At 45.8% G+C, this 12,782-nt stretch overlaps 1 long non-coding RNA gene across 3 annotated transcripts in view; it reads left to right on the forward strand.

Annotated features, from left to right (window-relative positions):
* LOC311604755 overlaps window positions 1–12,782 on the forward strand; it is a 99,980-nt gene that overhangs the window by 33,907 nt on the left and 53,291 nt on the right. For 2 of the 3 annotated variants that reach the window (XR_014781654.1, XR_014781655.1), the window contains exon 4: window positions 1,761–3,038. The exons of the other annotated variant lie outside the window; for it this stretch is intronic. This is a non-coding gene — a long non-coding RNA (uncharacterized lncRNA). Of the gene's footprint in view, window positions 1–1,760; window positions 3,039–12,782 lie in introns of those variants that run through there. 3 annotated transcript variants of the gene reach the window in all.

Consider the following 12,782-nt stretch of genomic DNA (forward strand, 5'->3'; position numbering starts at 1 on the left):
GAGTCAAGCACTTCCTCCCCTCTCTATAGGAACCGTGCCTGTCAGCAGCAAAACACTTGCAATCCTGCCCTTCCTAGGATGCATGTGCTATCGGAAAGGGAGGTGTTAATTGCCGTGCTAATTACAACATGATTGCCTTGCACTTGCTTTGCACTTGTAGGTGATTAAATTTTTAACGAAGCATATTACTTGGCACTGTTAGCACAGTTAACACATTTCTCTTTCTCTCTCTCTCTCCCTCTCCTTTTTTATGCCTTGGGAGAAGTCCCCGCACTGCAGCCCCTTCCCTGGCTGTGATCTGCCTGTTGTGTTTGGAACAAGCCCCTGTTTAAGCTGTCGGTTACAAGACTCCAGCTTCCTGCTTGGGAAAGAGCAGCAGCCTATTATAATCATACCCAGCATGATGGCACTGGCCAGATGCGAACGCAGAATCCACAGAGGTATTAGCGGAAAAATGAGGCGGGCGCTGCCAAAAGCCGGTTCCCAGCCTTCATTTAAAAACTACAGCGGCCTCAGCCAGAGAAGTGACGGTGTCAAAGGGTTTAGCAGGAAGGTAGAGGGATGACAGCAAGTTCTATGTGATTTATCTCTGCTTTCCAGCACACGTTCCCAGCTGAACCGGAGCCTGAGAAACTTGCATCTGTTCGGTGGGTTGCTTCGTCTCTTGGTTCCCACTGTGCACTCTGTGAAAACTGGGTTTTGTGTTTCTGCGCCTGCGTAGGCACTCTGGCTGTCATTCTCTTTTTTCCCCGGGCCTCCTTATTTAGAGGAGCCTGGGAACGCAAGTGTGCCTGGAAGAAAAAGCTGGATACAGCTTGCGGGGGAGGGGGATCCCACCCTGGGCCTTGGTGGTAGTGGTGGTGGGGCGGGTCAGAGCCATGGCATGGAGTTAAACTGTCTTCAATGAGGCATGTCAGCAAAACACACGCCCAAAGAGCCAGGCGAGTCCTGTGTGCAACTTTGGATGACTCAACTCTCATGACTTGGCAGTTTTTGCAGCCAGGAGCCCAAGACCATGGTCTTAGGAGAGCAGAAATGGCTCAAGGAAGCCAGGGAATCAGCCTGAATGAGAAATGTCTGCCTGTCCATAAGCATTTTGTCCTGTCAATTGTTCTTGTGACCTCCTGAGCCAGGGGTAAGCTGGCTTGGTCAAGAAGCAATTCTCCAGGGGAACATACACTTCAAGTGACAAGAATTAAGGGGGCTGGGGAGGTGGCCTGGTTGACCGTGGTGCTTACTGCTTTAGCCTGCGGAGCTGGGTTCCTCATATTACAGAGCCAGGCGCGATGCTGAAGCCAGGGGCTGTGGAGTCTCCGTTCTGGGTCTTGTCTTGCCCTCCTTCCAAGAACAGAGAGGGGGCTTTCCTTCTTCATGTGGGAGCATTTGAGATGGGAGAGTGGAAACTCGAATAGGAAAGTAGAAGCAGGATGCCAGAGGATGGAGAGGGCTTGCCAGCCCTCCAGGCCTAAGTTTGCAGCAGGCTTCATGTGCCTAGCAGTGAGGCCACAAAGTGTCACAGCTCCAAGCTCTTCCAGGGTCTAAGGATGCTGCAGAGGAACTGTACCAAGTCTGAGCAAAACAAGACCATGGTTACCCCTATCTCTGGCAATCCCCGAAGTCTCCTTCATTGTAGACGAAGTGACAGACCTCAGAACTTCATTGGGGTCTGTGCAGTCTTGAAGACAGGAGTGGGTCCTCTTTCTCAGGTCTCTGCGACTCTAATGGGTCTTTGTTCTTTCCTTTCCTTTTCTCTTCCACAGAGTCAAGCAGTCCCCGGGAGCTACCTGAAAGCAGGAGCTGGGCTGGCAGAAGCCCTGTGTGCACTGGCTTCTGTAGTTTTTGGTTGCTACAGTGATGCTCTAATCACCTTCGTACCAGCCGCTTCCCTGGACTCTGGTGGGGCTGTCCTGTGGCCCGGTGGCTCCTGTTGATCATCTGGGATGGTTGTTAGTTGACCACTGCAACCTGTTCCATGCTTCAATTGCTCTAGGGGCTCTTCACCCTTTTTAAAAAGTCATTCTCAACTGCCACTGAGATGACAGTTGGGGCTCCTCCTACCCCTACCAGTGGTATCCTTTTGTAGTTCCAGCACTGAGGAAGGCAGAGACAGATGGATCCCTGGAATTCTGTGGCCAGCCAGCGTAGCCAACTGTTGAGTTCAGGTGGATGGGGCCAATGAAATGGCTCACTGGGTAAAGGGATTTGTTGAGCAAGCCCAGCAACTTGAGTTGACAGCCAGAAGTACATAAAGATAGGAAAAAAAAGTGACCACCACAAATTTTCCTTTGACCTCCACATTCCTGTTGTGCTGAGTCTTGGCCCCGCCCATGATGATGACCATGATGACGATGCTATCGCTGCTGCTGCTAATGATGATCATGAAGCAGCATTAACATCAGCATCAGAAGAGGAAGAGGAGGAAGAAGAAGAGGAGGAGGAATAGGAGGAGGAAGAAAAGGGAGAGGAAGAGGAAGAAGAGAAGGAGGAGGAAGGAAAAGAAGAAAAGAAGAAGAAGAAGAAGAAGAAGAAGAAGAAGAAGAAGAAGAAGAAGGATGGGTTGATGATGACAGGCAAGGCTCACATCTGGCTTCTAGATGCATGCGTACACATGTGCTTGCTCACTCACATGACCATACCAGCTCCCTTTACCACACGGATTTGGCTTCTGAGTTGGGTATACTCTTCTAGTCTTAGGGAAGCTGAAGCAGGAGAGTGTAGAAGTCCAGTCCAGGTTGTGATCAGTGTAGCTTCTGAACATTTTACGAATAAACTTTATTGGTCCAGGGAGAAACCTACCCATACTCTCTCTCTATAATTTATACTCACTTGTCAGGTGCTCAGCGTGGTTACAAAAGGCACAAACCAAGTGTGAAGAGGAAAGTCAAAGGGTTTGCGGATAGTGTTCAGGAGCTCATGCTGTGTCATGGCGGAGGTTTCCAGAGTATCCTTTGCGCTGGAGTGTCCTTGACTGGGGTGCTGACCCTTATGACATAAAAATTAATGCCATTTTTAACTGTCAGCTTTGTGATATCCTCCCATTAAAAAGAAACACTTCCTAGTCTAATGAATGATTGGCTGGGCTTTCTCTCTCTCCCTCTCTGCTTTTGACTAATGAGTTTAATTACTTCCTTTTTGCAAACTCCACCCTTCCCATCAACTTTGCATTTTAGACTGCCTGGTTTCCCTCAGTTATCACAGTGATGCTTGAAGCACAGGGATGGGTAATATGTTAATGTGGCCATCCCAGGGTATCTAATCTGTGCCCTTGAAAGAAAAAAATTGTGCTTCGAGTGCCAGCTATTTGATTATAATGCTATAGATCACTCCTCATGTAGGGGGAGTGATTTGGAGGGAACAAACTGCGACATAAAGTCAGATGGCCTGACACGTCCAATAATATTTCAGTTTCATATTTTAAAATATTTTCCAGTAGATCAGCATGTCTTGGGTATTGATGGAACCTCCATTTGGAGAATTCAGCATCCATCTTTTAGTTGAACTTTGTTCTTCTACTCTTCCATCACCTCTGGAGTGGAAGATCTCTCAGCTTTTCAGTAGATTTACACTCTTTCCTTTGTCTCTTTTATTGTTCTCTTTCCTCCCCCTTACCCCTACTCTGTCAGTTGCTATCTGATAGCTTCCCTCCCTCCATTATTCGTCTCTCTTTTTCTTTTATGTGTGTTTCAGTGTATATGCACATGTGTGCATATGGAGGTGTCTTCCTCAGTTGTTGTTCTTATTTATGGCATGTGTGTATGGTCAGGGACATGAGAGTGCCATGGCACCCATGTGTAGGGCAGTGAACAGCCTTGGGTATTGGTCCACCCAGTTTATCTTGTTTGAGACATTTGTTATTGTCCACTGCTGCACACAGCTGGCTAGCTGCTCTATAAACTTCCACACAATTCTTCCTATTCTGCCTTCCATGCCCCAGTGTGGACACACTGAGGTTATAAGTGTGTGTTCTACTCCATCTGGCCTTTTAAACATACTGATTCTGGATTCAGGCTTGCGAGGCAAGTGTTTTACTCAATGGACTGTTTCCCAAGCCCTCTATCCTTTGCTTTTGTTTTGTTGAAACAAGGTCTCTCACTGAACCCAGATCTTACTTATTTGAATGGACTGATGGGACAGAATGCCCCAGGCAAGCCTTCTGTCTCTGCCTTTCGAGAGGTGGGGTTGCAGACGCACTACACTGACTATGGTTTTTTGTTTGGATGCTTGGGATCTGCACTCAAGAAATCATGCTTGCATGGTAGGCTCTTTCCTGACTGACCCATCTTCTTAGCCCCTATAGCTTGTTTCTACTTTGCTACCTGCTCACTGGTCCCTTCTGTGCCCATTCATAGGGCAGCCACCTGAGGGGCTCCCTAGTAGGCGGTGGATTCCATGCTGAACTGGGTGAAACACCGGCATTTTATCCCTTTAACAATTCACTCTTCCACTCCCTTCGCCCTACCCACCTCCTCCTCCCCTCCCCCGCAACTCAAGCTCATTTAAAATTTCTAACTCAAGGAATAGCTCAGAGTGGTAGCTCTCACTTAGGAAATTAAGTCAGGAAGATCATCACTGGTTCAAAGAGGATCAGGAGTTTGAGGGCAGCCTAGGCTACATAAGACCCTGTTTGAGTAGTCTCTGTCTAAAGTTTTTAGATCTTTTGCAAATTCTAACCCTCTGAACATTTTTTTTGGCTTGATTTTTAACAGCTATATTAAGGCCACAGTTCTTCTTGATCTCCACCCCCCTCATACACACACACACACACACACACACACATACACACACATACACACACCATCTTTGTGAGGACAAGTGATTGAGTTTTGTATTTCAGCAGAGGACTAAAAAACATCTAACAAGCTCAGAGTTCACGTATTAGAAGGGTGGAGTGCCTGGAGAGATGCTGGCTGCCTCTCATCTCACGCCTTTGCTCACACTTCTGCTTCCTTAAGGGCTACTCTTGAAGACTATGGTAGTTTGCTCTCTTCCCCTTTTCCTCATTCTTTTAACACAGTTCTCCCTCCTCCCCACCTTCTCTTGCACTTTAGCCAGCATCAAACTCTAGTATTTCCTGCTTCCGTGCTGGATCACAGGTGCATACGGCATCTGGCATATTTCTTGTCATTGAAAATCCATTAAAATTTTTTTTTTTTTGCAAATCCATTTTTACTTCTCATCTCATTGCAATATTAAGATACTCATTGTCACAACTGTGGACACTTGGCTTTTGATAAAGAATACATAAACAAACATGGATAAAAGACAGTATGTTCAACAAATGATGCTGGTCAAGTTCAATGGCTGCATGTAGAAGAATCCAAAATAGATCCATATTTCCAATCCTCTACAAACTCAACTCCCTCAAAGACCTCAACATAATACCAGCTTCATGGAACCTGATATGAGAGAAAGTGGAGAGTAACCTTGAACTTATTGGCCCAGGAAAAACTTTTGTGAGCAGAACACTGTTAGCATGGGCACTAAGACCAACAATTAATAACTGGGGCCTCATGAAACTGAAAAGGTTCTGTAAGGCCAAGGATACCATCATTTGGACAATGAGACAGCCTACAGCATGGATAAAGATTTTTTTTTTAACCAACTACACATTGGCTAGAGTGCTAATACCCAAAATATATAAAGAACTCGGCACCAGATGGGGTCCTAGAGCTGAAAGGAGACGTGGACACATGACCCCATCGCTAACCCGAAAGCGATCTCAAATTAATATGCATTGAAAATTTAGTTTCCTCAAAGACAGTCTCACTGGAGAAACAAGGGGAGGCCGCATGCCCAGCAGCAGATGGCCAAGAAATCAACATCTTTGGAGGTTCCTTGTCTCATAATGTCGTGACAGGGCTTTTTATTTCATTTTATCTCATTATTTTATTTATTTATTTTCTTCTTTCTTTTTACCCTACAGGTTTTCTTCATATACATTATGGCCTCCAGTTTAGTGCTTTTATGGGCTTCTTGAATATGCCAATGAGTGGACCTCTGTTTTTTTGTGCCTGCTCTTGGGCTCTTCACTTTCTGTTTATTTTGTCCTATTCTGATGTGTTAGTTTTTTATTTTATCTTACTATATTAATTATATTATACTATATTATATTATTGCTTAGAAGTCTTTTTTTCTAGTGAGAGACTGAAAGGGGTTGGATCTGGACTGGAGGGGAGGTGGGAGGAGCTAGTAAGAACAGAGGGAGGGGAAATCATAATCAGGATATATTATGTAGGAAAAAATCCATTTCCATTAAATTGGAAAAAAACCTCATTGTCCTTTAATACTTACAAAATACTCTATTATTATTATTGTGTGTGTCTAAGAGTGTGTGTGTCATGTTGTGCATATGGGGCTCAAGGGGCAACTTTGTGGAGTTGGTTCTCTCTGTCTACCTTAACGTGGGTTCTGGGTATGACCTCAGGTCAACAGGTCTGCACGACCAGGCCTTTTACCCTCTGAGCCACTCTGCCTGTCCTAGGAATTTGACTTTTTCCCTAAAGTCAGCCGCCTTCTCCACTGTACTGCAGTGTTCTGTTAGAGTATTTTAGGACTGAGATGCATTTTAGGTGGAATTTAAACAGTCATAACCTATCTAAAATCTGAAACTTTGAGCACTGTATGACCAGAGGAGAATTCTGCAAACTGCCTCACATGACAGTGCAGTCAAAGCATAGACGTGCTGAAAACATTGCACCAAGTTACGCTCCAGTCCTGTGTATACGTGTGTATGAAACAATCTTTCTGTGTGGCCTGGGTGGCCTTCAACTCACTCTATAGCCCAGGGTGTTTTTTTTTAAACTCACAATCCTCCTGCCTCCTAAGTAGCTAGAATTATAGTCACTGACATGGCTTTCGAATTTCTTTAAAAAACAATTTCTTGGTAAACACACACACACACACACACACACACACACACACACACACACACACACACACATAGACAATAGGAGAGTTACTTCTGAATCACCCATCCTGTGCACACATTATCTATCTAAAAGGTAAGTGAAGTACTTTATTTAAAAGATGAGAGACTAGGGCTGGAGAGAGATGGCTCAGAGGTTAAGAGCACTGCCTGATCTTCCAAAGGTCCTGAGTTCAATTCCCAGCAACCACAAGGTGGCTCACAACCATCTACAATGAAATCTGGTGCCCTTTTCTGGCCTACAAGTGTACATGCAGGCAGGACACTGTATACATAATAAATAATAAATAAATCTTTTAAAAAAAGATGAGAGACTAGAATAACGAAGTTTTAAATTCTAGAGATGTGACTACTGTTCAGAACATTGCACCTTTCTTAGGAGGAAGGAAGCAGGCAATGTTTCGTTCATTTGCTTCACAGGCTCCTAGCCGATGTAGAAGTTCATCCTTACATGTATCACCCAGCGGAGGACCCAGACCATTGCACTCACTGTCCTTTGAGACAAGAACTCTAGGTGTGAGAGGAGAAAGCTGCTGTATTGCACGTTCACTAGGATCTTATCCCATGAAATTGCATTTTCTATGAGACTTGTTGGACTTGCAGAGGCGTGGCCCTCACAGACTTCTATCCCACAGATAGACAGGTGTGAAGTTGCCTCTGTTCTGTTACTCATGAGACCTTTAAGCCCTTGGTTTCCTCATCTTAAAGGAATTCACTAACTCATATTACCATCTCAGATGATTTGTTTCGAGAATTAAATACGATTAGGTACCCAGAGTACTTGTTATCAGCCCACTTTTCCTTGATTCCGAGACTCATATGTTAATGTCTCTGAAAGATGATTTGCAGCCAGTGATGTCATGGTTTTATTAGTTTCTTTTTCCTGGTAGTTGACAAAATAGCAGTGGATATGCTGACTGATAAGAGCCTTAAGTTCCATAGAAAAGCTGACGCTGACTCAAGAACCTAAGGAATATTGCCAGTCAAGAGAAGGCTACTTTAGTTCCTTTGCTTTACTCAGTTCAAACCAAACTTGCTTCACCAAGCTTTGCTCTGCTCTCCCCGCTTCTCCCGTATGGCAAAGCCTCGTAACTTCAGTTTCGTCTTCCAGTGAGATGGTGTCTGTGACTCCTTCCAGGCCTTAAGTCCTGAATTTGAGGAGGGCATTGAAGGAGACAGGCAAGAGTATGTAAGGAAGGGCGGCATAGTCCCAGTGCTTGTCAGCAGCCTCCGGGGAAAAGGCTACAAATGGGTTTACCTTCACGAAACAAGAAATTCCTTTAGCCTGCTGCTCTGGTGCAGCCATGACCTCTAGCTACCAATAGAGACTTCCCAATAACTTTGGCCGGGCTCATGTGGTTGTGCGCAAGGAGGGCAACTATGGGGCTAGAGTGGGATCTTTGTCTGGCTCGGGGATGAACTGGGTTAATTCTGGCATCTCAGCCAGAAGCAAAGGCTGGAAGGTCTTGGTGGTGGGCAGATCTCTTCTTCCTGGTGGGTTCCTCATTGATTCCAACCTGAGGTAGGGAGCATGGCAGAATGCCCTTTCAAATTTCACAATGGTTCCTTTCCCCATTTCATGGCTGGAAACTCCACTGGTCCAGTGTGGCCTGGCCAGTCCTCAGAAGGTCAGATTTACCCTGGTGCAAGGACCTTCAGGACTGGAATTCATTTGCAGAGCCTACAGCAGTGCTCACTCAGGGTTTTGTCTCCCAGCACTACTTCAAGAGGTTCGGAGGTTTAGCCTGTGACCTCATTTCTCTGACAGATGGCAGTAGAGTTGCTGGTTTCCAGTTTGCTAAGTTCCCCCAGCCCACCCCGACTCCAGTGTAGGCCAGGATAGAGTCTCTTATCAATTTACTTTCAGTTTAGTTTGTTTTCTGAGACGGGGTTTCTCTGTGTTATCTGGACTGCCCTGGAACTTGCTCTGTAGACCATGCTGGCCTCGAACTCATAGAGATCTGCCTACCTCTGCCTCTCCAGTGCTGGGATTAAAGATGCACACCACTAGTGCCCAGCCTAATTTTAGTGTTTTGAGACAGTGTCTTACTCTGTAGCCTGTCCTATCTTTGAACTCATGATCCTTCTGCCTCAGTCACCAAACTGCAGAGGTTACATGTGTGTGCTGCCACACCTGGCTCTAGTTTCTATCTTAAAAACAACAACAACAACAAAATAGCAATAAACCAAACCAAAACCAAAAACTAAAACCCTGTTTTTAATGAGGTGTGGTGGTACAGAATAAAATTCCTGCACTTGGAAGGTGGAAGTAACAGGATCAAGGCTAGCCTCAAGTACGTAGTAAGTTGGAGGCCAGGTTGGGCTAGAGGAGACCCTATCTCAAAACAACAACAACAACAACAACAACAACAACAACAACAGCAACAACAACAACAACAGTTTTTTTTTCATACTAGAAATCCCAACAGTTGGAGGGCTAATGCAATACAGTTGAGACTTTAAGCCTGGGTTATACTGTGAGTTACCGGGTAGCCTGGGCTACAAAGTGACCCACTTCCTGAAAAACAAACCAAAATCAGAGCAAAATCATAAAGCAACTTTTCACCAATCCTCCTCAACAGACAACCCCTCTTCCAAAACTTTCTCTTCCAAAATGGTGATCTGCATTAGGTGAGGGGGTTGTGTCATTGTGGTCTGCAGTAGGTGAGGGGGTTGTGTTGCTGTGATCTGCATTAGGTGAGGGGGTTGTGTTGTTGTGATCTGCAGTAGGTGAGGGAGTTGTGTTGTGATCTGCAGTAAGTGAGGGGGTTGTGTTGTTGTGATCTGCAGTAGGTGAGGGGGTTGTGTCGTTGTGATCTGCAGTAGGTGAGGGGGTTGTGCTGTTGTGGTCTGCACTAGGTCACTGAGTTGTCTTGTTGACTCATCCTCTAGTCACAGACAAGGACCTGATTCTTGGAGTCTTTTTATGAGTCAGCAGAGAGTGACATGCAAGGACTGAGTGACAGGATGCTGAGGCATTGCTCCTAGGAACTTAGAGGGTTTTGCAATTATCTTCATCAACGTAATTAAATAAGAGGTGGAAGACTTCTAGCTGCCTTGCTTCCTTTCCCTATGTGTTCTTCGGATGTAATAAGAACATTGATAGTCTTTGAGTTTGGGGGGATAACTCAAAAACACTTCCGGTGCAGCAAATAGATGAAATTCCAAGGAAGATTCAGGAGACTATGAAAATTATTAAAATTTACCATTTTTGTCTTTACTGGTCTCATGGATGATATTTATTCTTTAAAAATCAGATGAATTGGCAGTTAGTCGTCTCTGAGGACAGAGGTTACTAGCAAGAAGGTTGCCGAGTGGAAGCGAAAGCTGCACTTCCCAGTGGCCCCTTCGGCCAGCTGAGCTCCTTAAATGAGGGCTGCTCCCAGAAGAGCACCTGCAGCTCAGCCTCCAGCAGCAGCTGCACCACCATCTGCAGTTGGCTCACCTGCCGCTGCCCCCCCCTCCCCATTCCCCGCCACCCAACCCGGCAGCCAGACCTGGTGGCCCAGATGGCAACCACTGAGGCAGGTGTGGCTGTGGGCTCTGAGGTGAGGCACACCCTGGGTCACGCCATCACTGGGGGCTTCTGTGGAGGAGGTAACGCTGAGCCTGCAAAGCCTGATATCACTTACCAGGAGCCTCAGGGATCCTAGTTACTAGACCAGCAGTCTCATGGGCCTTGCTCCCTTGAGATCAAGCAGTTTCTGGAATGTCCCCAGAACCAGAGTGACGTCAAGCTCTGTGAGGGCTTCAATGAGGTGCTGCAGCAGTGCAGAATTGCAAATGGTTCAATCTAATCAAGAAATTCAAACTGAAGAAATGTAAATTGGCCTTACAAAATTGATAGTGTAAGTATGGACCCTTATTTCTAAAGCTCCATTGCTTCAGAACGGCCATGTAAGAGTTCTAACAACAGATGTCCACTGAGGCTTGTAGTGTTGGTGGCTGGGCAAGTGGATGGTCTTGTGTTTTGTGAATTAATATAAAGTTTAAAAACCGTCAGATGAATTGACATCAAGAGGTAATACTGACCTTGCACGTCGGCATTCGGTAGATAATTAGATAGTGAATGCTGCACAGACATTTGCGTCTTAATTAGAATTTTGGTTAAGTTGGTTGTTGTTATATTTTCTTCTTTGGGTGGGGGCAGAGCACTGGAAAATGAACCTAGGGGCTTGACTGGGCTTAGCACGAGCTCTACCACTGAGCTATTCCACCAGCCCTTTGTGTTTTCTCACGGTGACTAGAACCACAGTGCTGTGGTTACTGGCAAGGGTCAATGGTTGAAACCCTGCTCTCTATTTACTGTGTATCTGGCCATGGTGAAATTATTTATGCCCCTGCTGTAGTTTACACACAGCTTTCCTTCTCAAGGGCTCTTGGGTTGGAAGTTGGTCCTTCATTGTGACAACACTAGAAGGTGGAACCTTTAGAAAGAGGAGGCCTAACAGAGGTCCTTAGGCTAACCAGAGGCACACCATTCGAAGGGCTGTGGGTGGCAGAACTGTTGACACTTCCCAATCATAGACTTTAGCCTCTCAAACAAACCTCTTTTCTTTTTAAGTGTCTCGCTTCATGTATTTCGTTATAGCAACATATAGTGAGTGAATGTGGCCTCTTCCCATGGTTTGCTCATCATGGTGAAGAACATTATTTCTCAGGTTGTCATGAGCTTTCACTGGGACCATTCCCATAAAGCTCTTGTGGGGTAGGGACAGGGTGGTGGACATCTAGCAACAAGCTCAGTAAATGTCAGATGTTTGTATTGTAGGAAGATCACATCATCCAAAGATAGGATGACCGCTGTGACTGTTGAAGCACACAAGATATTGGAAGAAAAAAACCAAGTAAAGAAAGAAGTTCAGTACTTATAGAAGAGCACGGGGCGGAACAACCCCTCCTCTTTCTTTCCTTGATACAGGGGTATCACCATGTAGCCCTGGATGGCCTGTAACCCAGGCTGTGTAGACCAGGCTGGCCTGGTTCACAGTTCACCTGCCTCTGCCTCTGTTGTGCTGGGATCATAGGTGTGCACCACCACACCAGCTGGAAGCAACTTTTCTTCAGATACAGTTGCACTGTCTTTCATATCTAAAAAGTGGCGTTCATTGCTCCTTCATGTCACCCACCCCCACAGGCAAGGCACAGCTTTCTAACGCCAGTCCTAGAGCAAGTGCAGTTGAGAATTACAAGCACACTCAATAGGGTGGAAGGGCCAGTTCAGGAACGGTTGGAGGTCCTGGACTAATTTTACCCTTCTGACGCCAAGAACAGATCAGGCTTGGAGAGTTCCCTGTCAAGTGTTTGAAACCAGAAATTGGCACATTTTCTGGAAAGGGTTAGATAATTAACTAACTCTGGGGGATGGCTATACAATGTGTGTCAAAGCTACACAACTCCACTTTCAAAGCACAAACACACCCTGGACAACAAGGGAAAGGATGGATGTTGTGTTTTTGGTGTGACTTTGCTTACAGAATGGTGGTGGGCTGTAATTGCAGGAGTCTGTCTTGGGTACCCTGAGGGAGATGGAAAGCCATAATTACTCGCCTATGAGGTTGCCACAGTTGGAAGGGAGACCCTTTGCCCCGTGTCACTTCCTTCTCGCCCCACATTTTATGCCCACAGGGTATTAGTGACTCAAAGACTAAGGCTCTATTCCCTGTTGGAGCACAGTAGCGCAGAAGCACAGGCTCAGGGGCCCACGTTATTAGGATGGGGATGTGTGAGAACAGAGTTGGTTTTAGAATGACTCAGTGCTTAGGATCACACACTGTTCTTCCACAGAACCAATTTGGTTTCTAGAACCCATATTGGGTAGCTCACAATTGTTTATAACTCCAGCTCCAGGGGAATC

This window comes from Acomys minous (assembly GCF_964271855.1).
Source record: "Acomys minous genome assembly, chromosome: 9".
NCBI classification, from domain to species: domain Eukaryota; kingdom Metazoa; phylum Chordata; class Mammalia; order Rodentia; family Muridae; genus Acomys; species Acomys minous.